The sequence below is a fragment of the Molothrus ater genome, chromosome Z (genome assembly GCF_012460135.2).
Source record: "Molothrus ater isolate BHLD 08-10-18 breed brown headed cowbird chromosome Z, BPBGC_Mater_1.1, whole genome shotgun sequence".
NCBI lineage: Eukaryota > Metazoa > Chordata > Aves > Passeriformes > Icteridae > Molothrus > Molothrus ater.
Window position 1 is genome coordinate 42,957,032 of NC_050511.2, and position 15,202 is coordinate 42,972,233.

The following is a 15,202-nucleotide window of genomic DNA, read 5'->3' on the forward strand; positions in this document are numbered from 1 at the left end:
TTGCAGTTTTTCCATGTGACTGCCCACATGCAGTGAGCAGGCTGCATGCTCTTTGTGGTTTTGAGATGTGGAAGCATCAGGCTCAGGAAGCATACTCTATGGCTTCCCCAGAACTGAATGTCCTTTCCAAACAGACCGTGGTTAATTTCCTCCCCATGTGCACACAGGCTGGCACGTTTGTAGCACCAGTCAGTAAGGCACTAGGCATTCACTCCCCCTGTCACCACTAAAAACAACAGCCCAAGTGTTGTGTCTGGACTAAGGATCACTACCCGAGATGTTGTGTGAGCAACAAGGTAGCAGATCCTGAGTCTGTCTTCCCCAAGCTATTAACAGACAAGCTACGTGGAAAGGATGTCCTCCAGAAAGGCTTTAAATGGCATTGGAAATTACCAGTGTTATGAGAATCTCAGTTTTCTGTATGAGCCTTGCATTTTAAAATACAATTTCCCATCCCTCCCCCCCGGCTCCTTGCAAACAGTTGGGAGTTACTGAGACATGGTGAGTCATGTGCAGTACAACGTCCTTGAGACCTTCACAGCCCCATCATAATGGTGTCCTAAATTTTCAGACAGCTTACTGCTCTGGGGTTGCAGAGGTACATTGTATGACACTTAGCCACTTCCCTTGCTTATGCATATACTGAAATCACTCCAGTCAGTGTCAGCTGCACCAGCTCCTCAGATCTGGCACTCTTATTTTTGTCACAAACAGAGCAGGTAAACCCATGAGAGGTGATTATAAAGCCCTTTACATACTTCTGAGTTGAAAATGGACCCCAAGTTGTTGTGTATTATCAAAATAATTTATAAATAAATAGAATATAAGGTGTCTATCTACCTGCATTTGTATTTTTAGTTCAATATTATTCCACTGTTTTGATACACTGCAGAGAAATCTCTTGAAGGTGTGTGGGATTTAATGGACACAGACGTAGATTGGACAACTTTTATAGGAGCAATGGTGGCATCTAGTGGTTAAGAAAAACAGTCCTGCACCTGTGTTCAGAATGCCTTTAAAAATAATGTAAAGGGCATCTAAAACACCATATGTATTCATAGCAGCCATAGATGGAAAGCATTGACTAAATCTGGCTGTCCTTTAGATGTTCCATTAGAAAGTTAAGAATAATGGCTGAATGCCATTTTCAAAACAACAACAAGAAAAAAAGCCTCAAAAAAGTGGTCAGAAGTAGATATACTTGATGCAAGAAAGGGGAAATTTAGGACTGTTGTATATTAATTATTGAAAGGACTGGAGCTATTTCTATCACTAGTCAGACAAATCTGAAAAATTTGCAATAGGGTGGCAGTGTTCAAATCCAAAATAAACCTTTTTCACTACTTTTTCACTTTCGTTCTTTAAAGTATCACCACAAATCAGCAAATAACTCCCTTTTAGGTGTGTGAGATTAAAAACTCACATAATTAAAGCATTTGGCTCTAAGTGATGGAAAATTATGTGCCCAGCCCACAAAAATAGCTCATATCAGAGCTAGCACAGCCACCTGCAAAAGATAAAGAAATATCAATTGTCTTTGTAGAGCAAACTTACAGGAACTCTAAGCTTTAAATTCCCCTTGGGCATTTGGTTTCATTAGGGAGGCATACAGACATCATTTACAGAGCAGTAGTTGTAATTGCCAAACATCCTATAACATTTTTGTAGGCATATATTTATTCATTGATACACCTGGGTAATCATATGCATTAGTCGTATCTTAACAAATAAATAGTCTTTAGTCTTTATTATAATATTCTAAAACTCCTCAGGGTTTATGGCTGTTTTTGGTATTTTTACATTGTGTTTGCATTATTGCAACATCTGGCTCTATAACCATTTGTATTTTTATGCACTGTTTTATTTTGGAAGGTGATTATATGTCCAATCTATTAACCTTCACAGGCATCTGACTGAATGTGGTTAAAGCCTTTTCAATTGATTTTACTGGGCACTGGACACAGCCACATCTCAGATGAATATGTCCCTTTCTTTCAAGAGAGATCAGCTACTTAAATCTTTAAGATCTGTCTTGGTTTGAAAAAGAGGTGTCTGCCATGGAAGGTGGGAACCTCCCTTGGAACAGAAAAAAAAAATTACCCCCTTCCCTCTGAATTACTATAACTTAGAAATAAAGGGGTCTTCAGACAGATATGGGAAAAGGAACAACAGTTCTTTACCAGTATATATATGTGTAACAAGGCAAAAAAGCAACAATGACAGAGACAACAAAAAGAACCAGAAGAACAAAGCACCTCTGAGGAAATTGGTTGACTTTTTCCTCCCTTCTTGGCAGTCTACCTGAGAGGAGGTGAGTTTTGGTGGGACCAGGGAAAGTGACATCCCAGTTGGCAGCACCCTCCCTGTACCTGTGGAAACCCTTGATCAGCATAGCTCACTACCTCTGTCTATACAAGGCAGTGCAATTTATTTGAAGAATATCAGACTTCCTGGGTTTTCAAACTGAAGTTGGTAGGGTTCAGTTAAGGCTAAATATCTCATGCAATCCCTTTTCATGTGTCCTGTGAAGCAGTGCTTGGGAAGTGATTCCCACCTGCCAGTGCTACAGGAGGCATCCCTCTGAGGGGGAAGAGGCTCAGGGATTCCAACCCAGGTACAGGGACTAGCAAGCTGCACCCTTCCCCTTCCTTCTCCTCACAGCAACATATTTTTTTCTTTTAAGTATCAGTAGTAATAGTTTCTTAGAAACAGATGGGACAAAATTACATGAGAGAAAGAAACAAAAGGAATAATCTTAATCCCCAACACAGTTTTACCAGAATTTCCTTGCAGAGAAATTAGACACAGTGCAGCAGGAGGCCAACTGCAATATCTTGCTCCTCCACTACTGTCCACAGGGCCAATTCTGATGCTCATATATTCAGTCCTGTTCCAGACCGAGATCAGTAAAGTGAAAGAGTTATTACTAAAAACAAAACCTTTGTATCTTCTAGAATTATTTGTAGCTCTAAAAATCCATCAGGAATTAAAATTTTAGATTCAAGATGATTTAGTAAACCCATATTTTATTCTGGGAAAACAAACAAACTACATGATCTGCAATTTAATTAAAGTGTGGAGCTTCATATTCAAATTTAAATAAAAACAGAAATTATATGATAGACTATGCTGGGAAATCTGTACTTCTGAAAATCCGTTTAGATTTAACATTTATCTCCATTATTTATAAAAAAAATTATTACACCAAAGTTTACATGGGCTATTTATGTGTAAATTTGTTTAACCTGCTTTATTTTACTCTTATTTCAAACTATTTGTCTTGTCTGTACTTTGTAGTTGTTTTCCTCTCTTCTTAGAAGAGAAATAAATTAGGCAAAATCACTGTCTTTTATGAATAGAAGACCTCCATACATAGCTCCCATCTCTACGTGGGATACACTAAAATGTTCTAAGTGGTGGACAGCAGTGTTTACTCTCTTCCTTCTCAGGTACCCCATGGTACATAGCCGTGGATGGGAATGGAAGACATAGTCTCAAGTGGTTTAAACAGATTTGTCTTAACACTTTTGTCACACATTATTGCCTACTACTCTAATAAGAGATGAAAGAATTAAAATAAAGTCAGCAAAGTTGCCATTTGAAAGAAAGTCAGCAAAGCTGTGTTTCTTATGGTTAGGGTAGACAGAAATCCACTGTACTTCAATCCTGGTAAAGAGATGACTACAGCTGTAAGGAGCACAACAGAAAATTTCTCTTTTAAAGACCTTAGCAAACACATTCTCCATTCTTCATCTGAGAATAGACTGTATGGAGGAAAATCAAGATTGAAACTAAAAACCTTTCTTGCTTTACATAACTTCTCTGCAATTTCTGGATTAGGAAAATAAACTGTGTAGTGTTTTCTTTCAAAATTGTAAAATATGTTCATAAGACTGAAAAAGTTTTAGTTCTAATAGCTTTTAGTAATTGTTTTACTACCAAAGGTAAGAGCACCATTTGATTAACCTGGCCACAAGAAACCTTTTTTCTTTTTCCACCTTGAAAAGAAGAGAAGATAAAATGGAGGGGTAATTTCTAATAGCAATAGCAGTATCCTACATACACAAATACCTTACTGGTAATCTGCAGAGTGCAGTAATGCATGCAGTGTGAGATACTTTGCTGTATGGTTTGGGAAAGATAGAGGTCACTGCTTTAAGGCTGCTCAAGCAATCTGAAAAGAAAAATCTGGCAAAGTAAATAAAAATCTAAACTGAATTAAAAAAAAATTCCACTCAGAAGAGAACTCTGGAAAGATAATAGCAGGGTGTCTACAGAGACGAACAGCTATTGCTCCCAGAGGAAGAACTGAATAGTTATTTTTCATTATAAACCAACCAAAACAGTAGTGACAATAAACAACATACACATCCCCTCTTCCAACATCTAGTGTCATTGAACTATGTGACACCTTAAAAGAAAAAACTAGGAGGGGAGAACTGTATGGTCAGAAGCCTGATTCTGGGTGTATTGGTTTCATCCATTTACATAATCCTTTTTTAGGAACTGTTGAAAAGGTTATAAACCAGATGATGACAAACAACTTTTTTTCTAAGTTTGTTAGGAGTTTTAACAAACTCAAATATGACTTTTACTCAGATTTGACATCAAAGTCACCTGATGGATATCCTTCTAGTCTGCAACTTGAAATGTCTGGATGAAGGACAAATACTGATATCACTATCTTCATCAAACATTGCAATAACATTATTTTGCAATTATTACATAAAGCCAGGAAAAAAATTTTTTTTGCATATTATGTCACTTTTCCACTTGATCCTAGAGAAAAATTTCCAAAGTCTGAATTAAGGATATAAATCATTATACTTAACATTAAGAGAGAAAAATATAAAGAATTTTGATTAGAATCCACTCTTTCAGTCTATCAGTATTCTGAATTTATGTAGAAGCTGTCCCATTGAATTTGGTAGGATTATGGATGTGTCAGCTTCTTGTTCTTATTACTGGATTAGTGTATTAGTAATCATACTAAGATTTCTAAAAAGCCAGATGAGAGCTAAGCATTATGAGATTATTTTTCCTGAGAAGTTTAATATGTTGTCTGCTGTAGCTAATCACACATGGGATTAGAAAGCCTGACAGGAGAGTTTAAACATGCCATGGATAAACTATTAAATTCCTGTCGAAGACATTGGAAAGATGCTTATTGATTTCAACTAGCCTTGTAATGTGCCTGATTTCTTGTTTACGCCTGAGACCTTTCTTATGCTTTCTTGATTTGAATACAGGTAGGTTCTTTACCAGCTACACTGGGAGCCTAATTAGATGTTGGATGAGGAAAATATACATGCACAATAGGAAGAGTAGTTGTGCCACCTTGTGAAACAACATCATGGTTGCAGTCAGATGGTTTCTGGCGGCATTTCATTACAATTCAAACCCTCACATAATGTCTTCTGGACCAAGTTATTATTACCCTGTTTTGTTTTATACCTTTTATCAGAAAAATACTTTGAAAGAAACAACTTTTCTAGCTTTCTGATTTATTTGCTGAAAATGCTATCACAGTTTTGAAAAAAATTATCTTTTACCTGCTCATTTCTGCCCTGAGTAAAAATGAGTGCTTGAAATATCAACCATGAAGTCCATTCAACAAATTTCTACAAGAACACAGTTGCTCTGTTTTAAAAATACATCATATAAAATATATACATCATAATTTTTACTAGCATTTTTTACTTTTAAAACAAATAGGAGATTTGATTAGTAATGTTGTAAACCTGCACTTCACTGAAGAGAACCCCAGAGCTGAAGAAGGAATTATCCCTGATTTCCATTCTATCATTTGACTTATTCAAAGAGCAGTTTGTGGCGTATTTTCTCTGCTCAGTTACCCAGTACATGGTGGCCCAAATTCACCAGAATATATTCTTTTTAGCATGGAAGCTATCCTAATGGAACTAGGACAGTTAAACTAGAAGTTTCAAACCAGAAATTATAAAAGGTTAACTTTTTGCATAAAATAAAGACAACACCACAATATATTACTTTAGAATGGATATATTTTAAGAGATGCTACAAGTAAAATTCAGGTTTGCATTTAAATGCACTGTCCCCAAATCACTAATATGAGAATTAAGCTTGTTATGATTAGAGAAATGGCATGCTTGAAATTAAGTCCATTTCAATTTTAAGCATTCTATAAATAGAGTGTTTGTAATTAAGTCCATTTTAACTTTTTTTTTAAAAATGTATTTTTACTCTTAAAGTTGCTGTAGTGAAGAGAGAAACTATGAAATTCAATTTGTGAGTCATATGCATTTAGAACTTAACATTCTCAGGGCAATGGCATCAAGCGTGAAGTCTGGCAAATTTGCTTTGCAACATCCCACTGCTTACATAGCTACTTGTATTTCATGCAAGGTTTGCAAAGGAAAAGTTTGCTTGCTGGAGAGCTGGCATTAACAACACTGATGAGCATCAGCATGTAACAAATTACAGAACTTATCCAGGGCTCAGGATTGTTTATCAATTTAGATTGTGGCCTTGAGGTAAGAATGAAGAAAATTTACAATTTTACAGTCTCATGCCACGACTTTCTAAGAAAAATATTCTCATGGGTGAGCTTCTGAAATTTCAGATGACCATAAGAAAAATATGGATTAATTTCTCTGATGATAAAATAAGCATATGTGTCTTACTCTCTTTTGTATTATCCTGACTATGGTTGTCTCCAAGAGCTGTGTCTATACAAAATCTAGCTAAAGTAAAAAAGGCTTTGGATTTTAAAGGTAGGCTAGTTAGTCAGGCTCCTGTCCCATGTGGGCACCCATCCTTCCAGGCTGGAAGATGCAAGGTTGATGACAGCAGGCTGATTCCCATGAATTCTCATTTCATTCATATTATGTAACAATTCTATATGCCTTGTGCCTCCAAGCTGCTATGGCATATGTGGCAGCCACAGAAGAATGGGCTGTTAAGATCTTCTGAGCGCTCTCTGGACAAAGATGTGAAAGTTCCCCTGGGGCAAGGAGGATAAATTGCTAATTGTTCTTAATTAATAAACATAGGACCTAGGAATTCCTCCAGCAGTATATTCCAATACTTCCATTTTGTATAGTTCTTTCCACATGGCTGAGACAAGCAGGACTGTGGCTGTTTCCTGTGATATCTCTCCAGATCACCCAAAGGAAACAGCCACAAAGAGTTTAGTAAGAAGGCATGCACTGCGCTTTTTGGCTGGACTGGTAAGACTGATTGCTGTGGCCATCAAAACTTACCCTCCGTCATTTTTCTCACTATAATCTTTTGTAAAACAGGAAGGAAGGAAAGGAGAAGCTAGCAACCAACTAAACCAAACTTTGAAAAGCTGGAGATAGATGTGAAGGCATAGCTGTGCAGCACAATACAAAAACATTTGAGGAGGTAAGACAACCCCATTCCTCCCTATTCCTAGGACATGGACAGTAAACAACATTTGATGTCATTACCTAAAGATATTTTTCTATTAAATTGGTGGTTCAAGTCTATTATTAGCTATATTTGTCTTTATTTCACCAGTAGGTGTAAATGAGAAAGCAAGGAACTGGCATTTCTTAGTCCTTGCTGTGTGTATGTGGCTAATCCTTGTCTCCGGCTCCTTTTATTCAAGTAATCACCACTAGGAGCTTTAACACTAGAACTTATATTTTTCAGCTAACTAATTATTTTCTCTCAATAATATTTTAAACAGATTTCAGCTGTTCAGCAGCTAGTGCAATATAAGATCAAATTCAATAAAACCATGCCCTATCATTTGCAGCATTTCTCTCCTCCCATGGTACAAAAGGTGATTAATATGCTAAACCAGTGTTATTTGGTAAATACAGCTTATAAGTATTTTTTCTGTCAAGCACACATGAAGATCCCTGCTACTACCCTCAAAGTAGCATTTCCCCAGCAGCATAAGGCTGCAGACTTTATTTGCTGGAGAACATTTTCTACAGATTGACCTCCCTGTTTTGATGGAAAGGTTCAGACCTCAACTCTTCTCATATCTTTGCCTTTTCCCAAAGTGTGATTTCCTGAGCAGAGGGGAGTCAGAACATTCCTTATCTGTCTCTTGCAGTGTCAGGCAGGAAATTATAGATTTTATTGAAGATCTAAAATTTGCCATTCTCTTCCATTTATTTAGCTTCACTCTTTTAAACCAGGGACATGGGAAATAAGTCTTCTGTTCACCTTCAATACACTCAATGATTCATCTCTTCTGTTTTCAGAGTTGTATTTGAAAGCCTTTTCACACTGAAGAGTGCTCAGCATGCTGCTTTATGCTTAAACAGTAGCTGACAGATCCTGCACAAGAAAAGAGTTTCCTTTTCAATGCCTCATTTTCAATGAAGCTGAGGCTAGCATGGGGGCATATTCTTAGAAGAAAACTCACCACTGACACCAGTTTTCAGCAGAATGATACATTACAGAATGGGCAAGCATGAGTAAGTTTAAAGCACTGCCATGCAAAAATCCCTTGGGTTTTAAAGGAAGCAAAAAATTGGTTTCTCAAAGAAACAGTGCCAGCACTAAGAGAAATTCCCATTGTGTGCATTTACAGTGCACACATTAAGTGCCACAACTGAACCCACCTGACTTAATTTTATATTTTTTAGTGCCTTAAATAAAAGAAAATGGTATGCAGAATGTGAAAAATAAGTACTGAAAACAAGGCTGAACATTTAATAAAGTATCCAGGGACTAAAATTATGCAGGATAACAGTAGGTATCAGAGGTAACAAGAACTCCTTGTGTAGTTACAGAAAAAGCAGTGATGCTGAGCAGGCCAGAGGGCAGATATGTCAGCACTCATTATATCTTTCTTTCCTTTAAAATTCCATAATACTTACATTTTTCATTAATTTTAACCGAGGAGGCTATTTTTGAACTGGTTGATAACACAGTCAGCACAAAAGACGTAAGAATTCAGTATAGGATAGGGCAGGAAGACACCAGTGAGAACCCTTAGAGAAATTAGATATTGCAAACAGGAATTCTGGGATGCTTCGAGAACTGGGTTGCTGCTGTAAAACCAGAAGTTGCGTCTCATAATAGTGAATTTGGTGAGGTGATACACAAACAAAACAGTGCCAGTGTTAAACTGATTTAAAGTTCAAACTTCAGTGTTTAAAATCTCATAATTTGCCTAACTATGGCTTCCAGAGCGAATAACCTGAAGCAAATCCAGCAACTTCCTACTATGTAAAAGCCTAACAAGCGCTGAGAGTAGAAAGTTCTCATGAACTTGGGGCTTTTCTGACACAGGGAGCTGTGCTCAGCCAATTTTCCAGATTTCCAATTTCCAATTTTGAGAACAAAAACATGTCCTGAGGCTTCAACATGATCTACAGAATCAAATCAGCATTACTTGAAGATGACTTAGGTTCAGTCACTCAAAAATTCTAGATTTTTGAGCATCTTACTCAAAATTAGAGCAGGAAAAATTGGTATATTATTCTTAGTACCAATTCTTTAACTCTTTACAGATTTTACAGGTCCACTGCTGAGACTGACTTTGAAAACTAGGAATCTGTACTGATGCCTGTACTTTAAAAGCCTTCTACCATTGTTCTGATCAGGAGCTCCCATCTGTCCTCTGTTTAAGTTCAAGTGACTTCAATTCCTCCTTCTAGACCCCTCCACAGTGGTTCTAAACTCTCCTGATCTTGGGTGAATTTTTCCAAATATTTCTGCTGAGGTTTGCATATGGAGGCTCTGTTGCCCTGACAGACCATGGGATCTTCTGCCATGTCAATGCTGTACACATCACTCTCCAAGTCTGTGCAATAAAATGTCCTAGTTGTGGTTTCTTGGCAAGCATTTGCTGGTACATTTACAGCAATGAATTCTTTCTAAAAAGTTATCTTCCTTGTCTGCCATTTGTCTATCTGCAATAATGCATTCTATGCATGATGGCTGCAATAATGCATTTGAACAATCAGCAATATCCCAAAGGAAAGCCACCAAAAAACTTAGGTTTTTTAGAAAAAATTTATATCAGGAGTGCAATGTTATGATGTCTTAGGAGAAAAGCATTGGGTTTATATCTGTAGCTTGTATTAGCAGTAAGTTTTGCCAGGGTGTATTTCATAACAAAATATAGTTCAATTCACAATAACATAGTTAATTATTTTGTTGATGGGTTTTTGGTGCTTTTTCAATAAAAATAATAGAAAGATAATATCAAAGTTCAACCTCCAAAATTAAAGATAAGCATTTTTCTTCCTGGTTCTTCATTTATTTCTACTTCCAAAAAAGCATCAAATTAAACTTTGAAGGAAAACATAAGTTTTTAAACATAATTTAATAAATTTTAAGGCATTTTTCAATACAACAGTAATCACACTTTTGTTCCCTGGTTTGATGCCAATATTTTCATCAATGGAATAGATGTTTGCTGAAGACCTCTTTTTTTTTTTTTTTTTATGCAAGTTGTCATCTGAGCATTCTAGCTGCCAATGGAGAGGTTACACTAAATGGAAAACAAATTTATATTACATAGTAAAAAATGTACTTTCATAACAGAGCTTATTGACTGCATTAATGTGTTAATATTCTCTGGAAGAAAAGAAGTGTTCATAAACTAGACCCCAACCCTGCCATTATATTGCTTAGTAGTTATGGCAATTTACCTTATAAAACAAACTTGTTTAGGGTTTTTTTTGTTGTTTTTCTTTCTTTCTTTCTTTTAATTTCATTTGAAACTGCAAAACAGTAGTACTTAGAAGACAAAACCAGGTTAAAAGTCAAAGTTGTCTGCTTTACTTCCTGAGGGGAAAAAAAAGAGAAATATCTAGGTTTTGGGCAAATTCTGCCAGCATAATTAAAATAGAACAAAATCCTTGTTTATGAGCAACATTTACTGAGAACATTATTCATTTCTTTTTCTGGAATAGATAGTAACTCATTTTGTGTCTTAACATTGCCACATTGAAGAAATGATGTGCAAGATGAGCCAAAATTATTCACCTCCTTACAAAGAGCAAGGATTTTTTTTTTTTTATGAAAACCAGTTACTGCTATTTTGTCAGAAGCAGCATGGTGATAATTTAGGCAGTGTCTCTGTGCCAGGCAGCTCTCAGCTCCTGCTATGTTCCTTAGGAGTAGGATCTGTGCACCCCAGAACTGGGTGACGGTTTAGTGACAGCCACCAACTCCCCGGGAGTTCTCAGCTTCCCACTTCTTAAAGCAGCCCAGGATTTAACAGCACCTGGTCATCTGCATCCTGCCTCTGAGAACATCATATTTCAGAGTCTACCAGTTTTCATCAGTCTTTACCCATGCATTTTGAAGTCTGCTTATTTAAATGTGTAATGGCCACCTTTTGAGGTCGCTGGCCCTAGTGCAAAGCATTACTCTGCTGTAGGTTGTGGTGCTGCTTTCCTGCAGGTGGTATGACACTGGCTGAGATAGCTCAGTGTGGCAAGCCAGTCTCCAGAGAATATTGCATCACCTGTGGTGTAAATATGGTGCACTTAAGAATATGCCAGAGGGAGACACAAATATATACTGATTTATTTTGAGCCTTAAATGTGCTTGCCAAACTTGCATACTGTCAATGTGTAGCATGAATAGAAACTGGCTAGAAGCAAGCAGTGGATGTAGCTGGCTCCATAAACTTGAACCATGTCAGATAACCAAATATGATGTTGGTATATACAGATATACCCAGGATGGATAAGCAGGAGCTAAGTTTGTGTCAGAAAAGAAACTTGAGAAGAATCTCATAACTGTACTGTAAAAGGAGGATTTGTCTAACAACACTGCTGATGTTACAAAGAATAACAACCAAGGGATCCTGACATCCTCTCTGAATGCCATGTGAGAAAGGAAGAATTTACAAAATCTTAAGCCATTGAACTTTTTTTTGAGGAGGATATTATTAACATTCCTTAGAATGAATTGTCAAGACATGCCACTTATTGTTATCAAGTTTTAAAGGTATACCTGGAAGCACATGTCCAACAGAGAGCAGGCAGGGAAAGCTTCCTGGACTTTAGTACCTGTCACTCAAGTATACCACTGTGCTACTAGTGACAGAATTTAGTCTTTAGTTTGCAGAACTTTATAATGGATGTCTTCTTCATCATCTCATTGATCAACAGGTTTCTCCAATTTATTCTGCTGAAATAATCAGTAACAGCTTATTCCTTAACATTTTATAAGCATGCAGCAGCAGTTTCTTAATTACTAGGTTTGAAACTTATTTTGGACACTAAACAACTCCTGCTAATTCACATAAATATATATAATTTTGGTTTTGGTGACCTGTCACTGTATCTCACATTTATGGTCCACATCACCATGCTGAATAATGAAGTTAAAATAGATTAAGAAAACAACAACAAAAAGAAGTTTTATTTTCAGCAAGCTTTCAGCCCCCAGTCATAACATGTTAAAACATTTGCAGTGGAGAAAGTGGGGAGGTACTTTTTCATTAAAGGACAGGGTCATCTCTCTGGAGTGAACTGATGCCACAAAAAGTTTCAGTGGGAGCCAGCAGAGATGACCAATTCTGCCTGCCTGGTTTGCCCCAATTGCAGGGCTGCCTCACTCCCCAGGTAGCCAGTACAGCCTGCTGAGCTGCTTCAGTGTCCAGCTCCTTGTCTGAACTGCCTGTCTGACAGGGAGGGTGCCCAAAGCCCTGTGTCCCCTCAACAGCCTCAGCTCACAGTTGTGTGAGAAATGCAGCTTTACAGGCCTCTGCATAATTCAGGTATTAATTTAGGCATAATTCAGAATGAAAATACACTGATGAGCATGCCTGGAGCAAGAAGTGTACAACTGAAGATCCAGCAAACAGGTGTCAAACAAATGGAAAGGTCAATGGTAGCTGCCTGCTGCCAGGATACAGAGGGAGGAAGGCCAGGTACTTTGGCAGCATCTGACTGAGCCATCATCACAATTGTTGTGTCCAAACTCAGGGGTGCAGGGAATAATCTACCATAATGGAAGGAAGGAGATCTCACTTGGAATTGAAGCAGATTTCCTGATGGTAGAATTGCCTTCTGAAAACAAGGCCACTCGCTCTCCTCTTGTGATGGGGGTATGGACACAGCACTAGGGAAAGTATCTGACCAAGGCACATACTCTTAAATGTAGCCACTATGGTAAAATTAAATAGATTTCACTATACAGATCCTACCTTTATTTTTGTCAAAAAACACCCAGAGAAACTGATTTCTCACTTCAAGTTCAGACATGCACTCAGGCCCTAAGTGAATTCTTCTCTCCCTCAGCAGCTTGCAGGGTATTGCAACATTCATTTCCACACAACATTACTGCTATAAACATTTTTACTCACTTGTTTTCTACTGCCTCAGGACTTGACAACTTGCTAATTTAACACACTGCCTTCCAGGTTGCAAACAATATCTCTATTCCATTTTTCTCTACCTTTGAGCTTTGCATAAACTTACACTTCCATCTTAATTACTTCAAATATTTCGTATTTTAACCCATATGTAAAAAGTCAGAAATACTGTTGTATCAGCTCATTCAATTCTAAATGCCTTGCCCAGGATTTATTCTTGTCCTAAGTATACTTTCTATGTCACATTTCAATCAGGGACAAAGCCTGATTTAATGACATAGCTTTCTCTTTATCCTCAGCTTAATCTTAACAAATTAGGAGATTTTCCATTCAATTTCTTGTTATTTTATTTTTAAACAGTCTCTATAAACTGTGCTCTCTGGTAACTTAATATTGCAGGCATTTCAGAAGTGTTTATGGGGTGCAATAACTTGTCAAACCTTTAGTGCAATACAGACCATTTCAGACAAAACAGAGCTTTCAGATTCCTTACTTGAATTTTTTTCCCCACAAATTATTCTGAAACTTGATGCTTAATTAATATGAGTCAGTTATTATTAGATGCTTAGTTAATATTAAGAAACAGACATTTAAAAATGAAGGTAAAAATAAACATTTAGGCCCTCAACTACACAAATTACCAACATGCCAGTTTACTAACACTTAGTTCAGCTCTCAATGAGCTGAGACAATATTTATGGCATTGCTCATTTAAAAAGCCAGAGAACTAATGCAGATTTAAAGATTGAGTACCCTGTGCTCATTTTAGCCTAAGAACTACTTTTATGAGGCACACAGTCGCTCCTTTAGCAATTCACCAGCACACAGAACATTATTTACTAATGGCTTCTGTATACAGATTATTTTATGTCCCAAGCAGTTTCAAAACATTATCGTTCTCACAGTTCAGAAAATAAAAAATGCATATGTGGGTATGGAAAAGAGGACTCAAACTTCAAACAAAAGCAGGCACCTCCCACAACAAAATCATCCCCTGTTATTTCCATTATCTTTATCACTTCCTTCTAAGAAAGGATCAAGATTTTTAGAAGAGAGGCCCAAACAGCTGAACAACACCACCACCAACAACAAAAAATACTGCTTTAGAATGCATGCTTATGTCTGTGTTTTCAATATTGAGTTGTGCCTAGAGAAAAGCAACTTTAAAGGCTGAACAGGCACACACACCCACAGGTATTAAAAACAGCAGTCTGCCAAATTTGAAGCAAATAAGCCCAACACTCAGTAGATTTGTGCTGTGTGTTGAACAATAACTGTGCTGCCATAAAACTTTCTGCCTTCTGCCTAAACTCCACAATGCTTCCTCCAAGAAGACTGACCTTAACACAGGCAAGAAGAATTCCCACAGATGAACCCACTTACAGCTACAAGAGTTTCAATTTACTACAGCAGCTGCAGCAAATTGATTTCTGAGCTCAGAGTGGCTTATTGGAGAATTTCCAAAAAGAGCACAATCAGCACAGACAAAACCCCAGAGAGAAACAAGCCCTCTTCAGGAAGGCTGGTTCATATACTGGGTTGTCTGTGAAGCTAAATACATGGATGGAAAAAAATAATGCACACCAACTCAGGATTTGTGTGTTTTCATCAAAGTGACATAGCTAGTCATGCTGCTATGAATTAACCATTCTTCTCTCTCAGCCTAAAAATTGCTGGCCAACTGGTTACAATAATGCATTGAAAATATAATTGTGTACAGGATTTTTGTTGCTGGGTTGCCTTAATAGAATGTAATATATCAGAGGAGAGAGTGTCCAGCATTTTTTCCACAACTAGATGACTCTGGTGAAGGAAAAGAACCCTTAACAATATGTAATTGGTAACAGAATATTCTGACTCTTGGATTCAATGTCTCGTGATCAGCATTTCGCCATATCA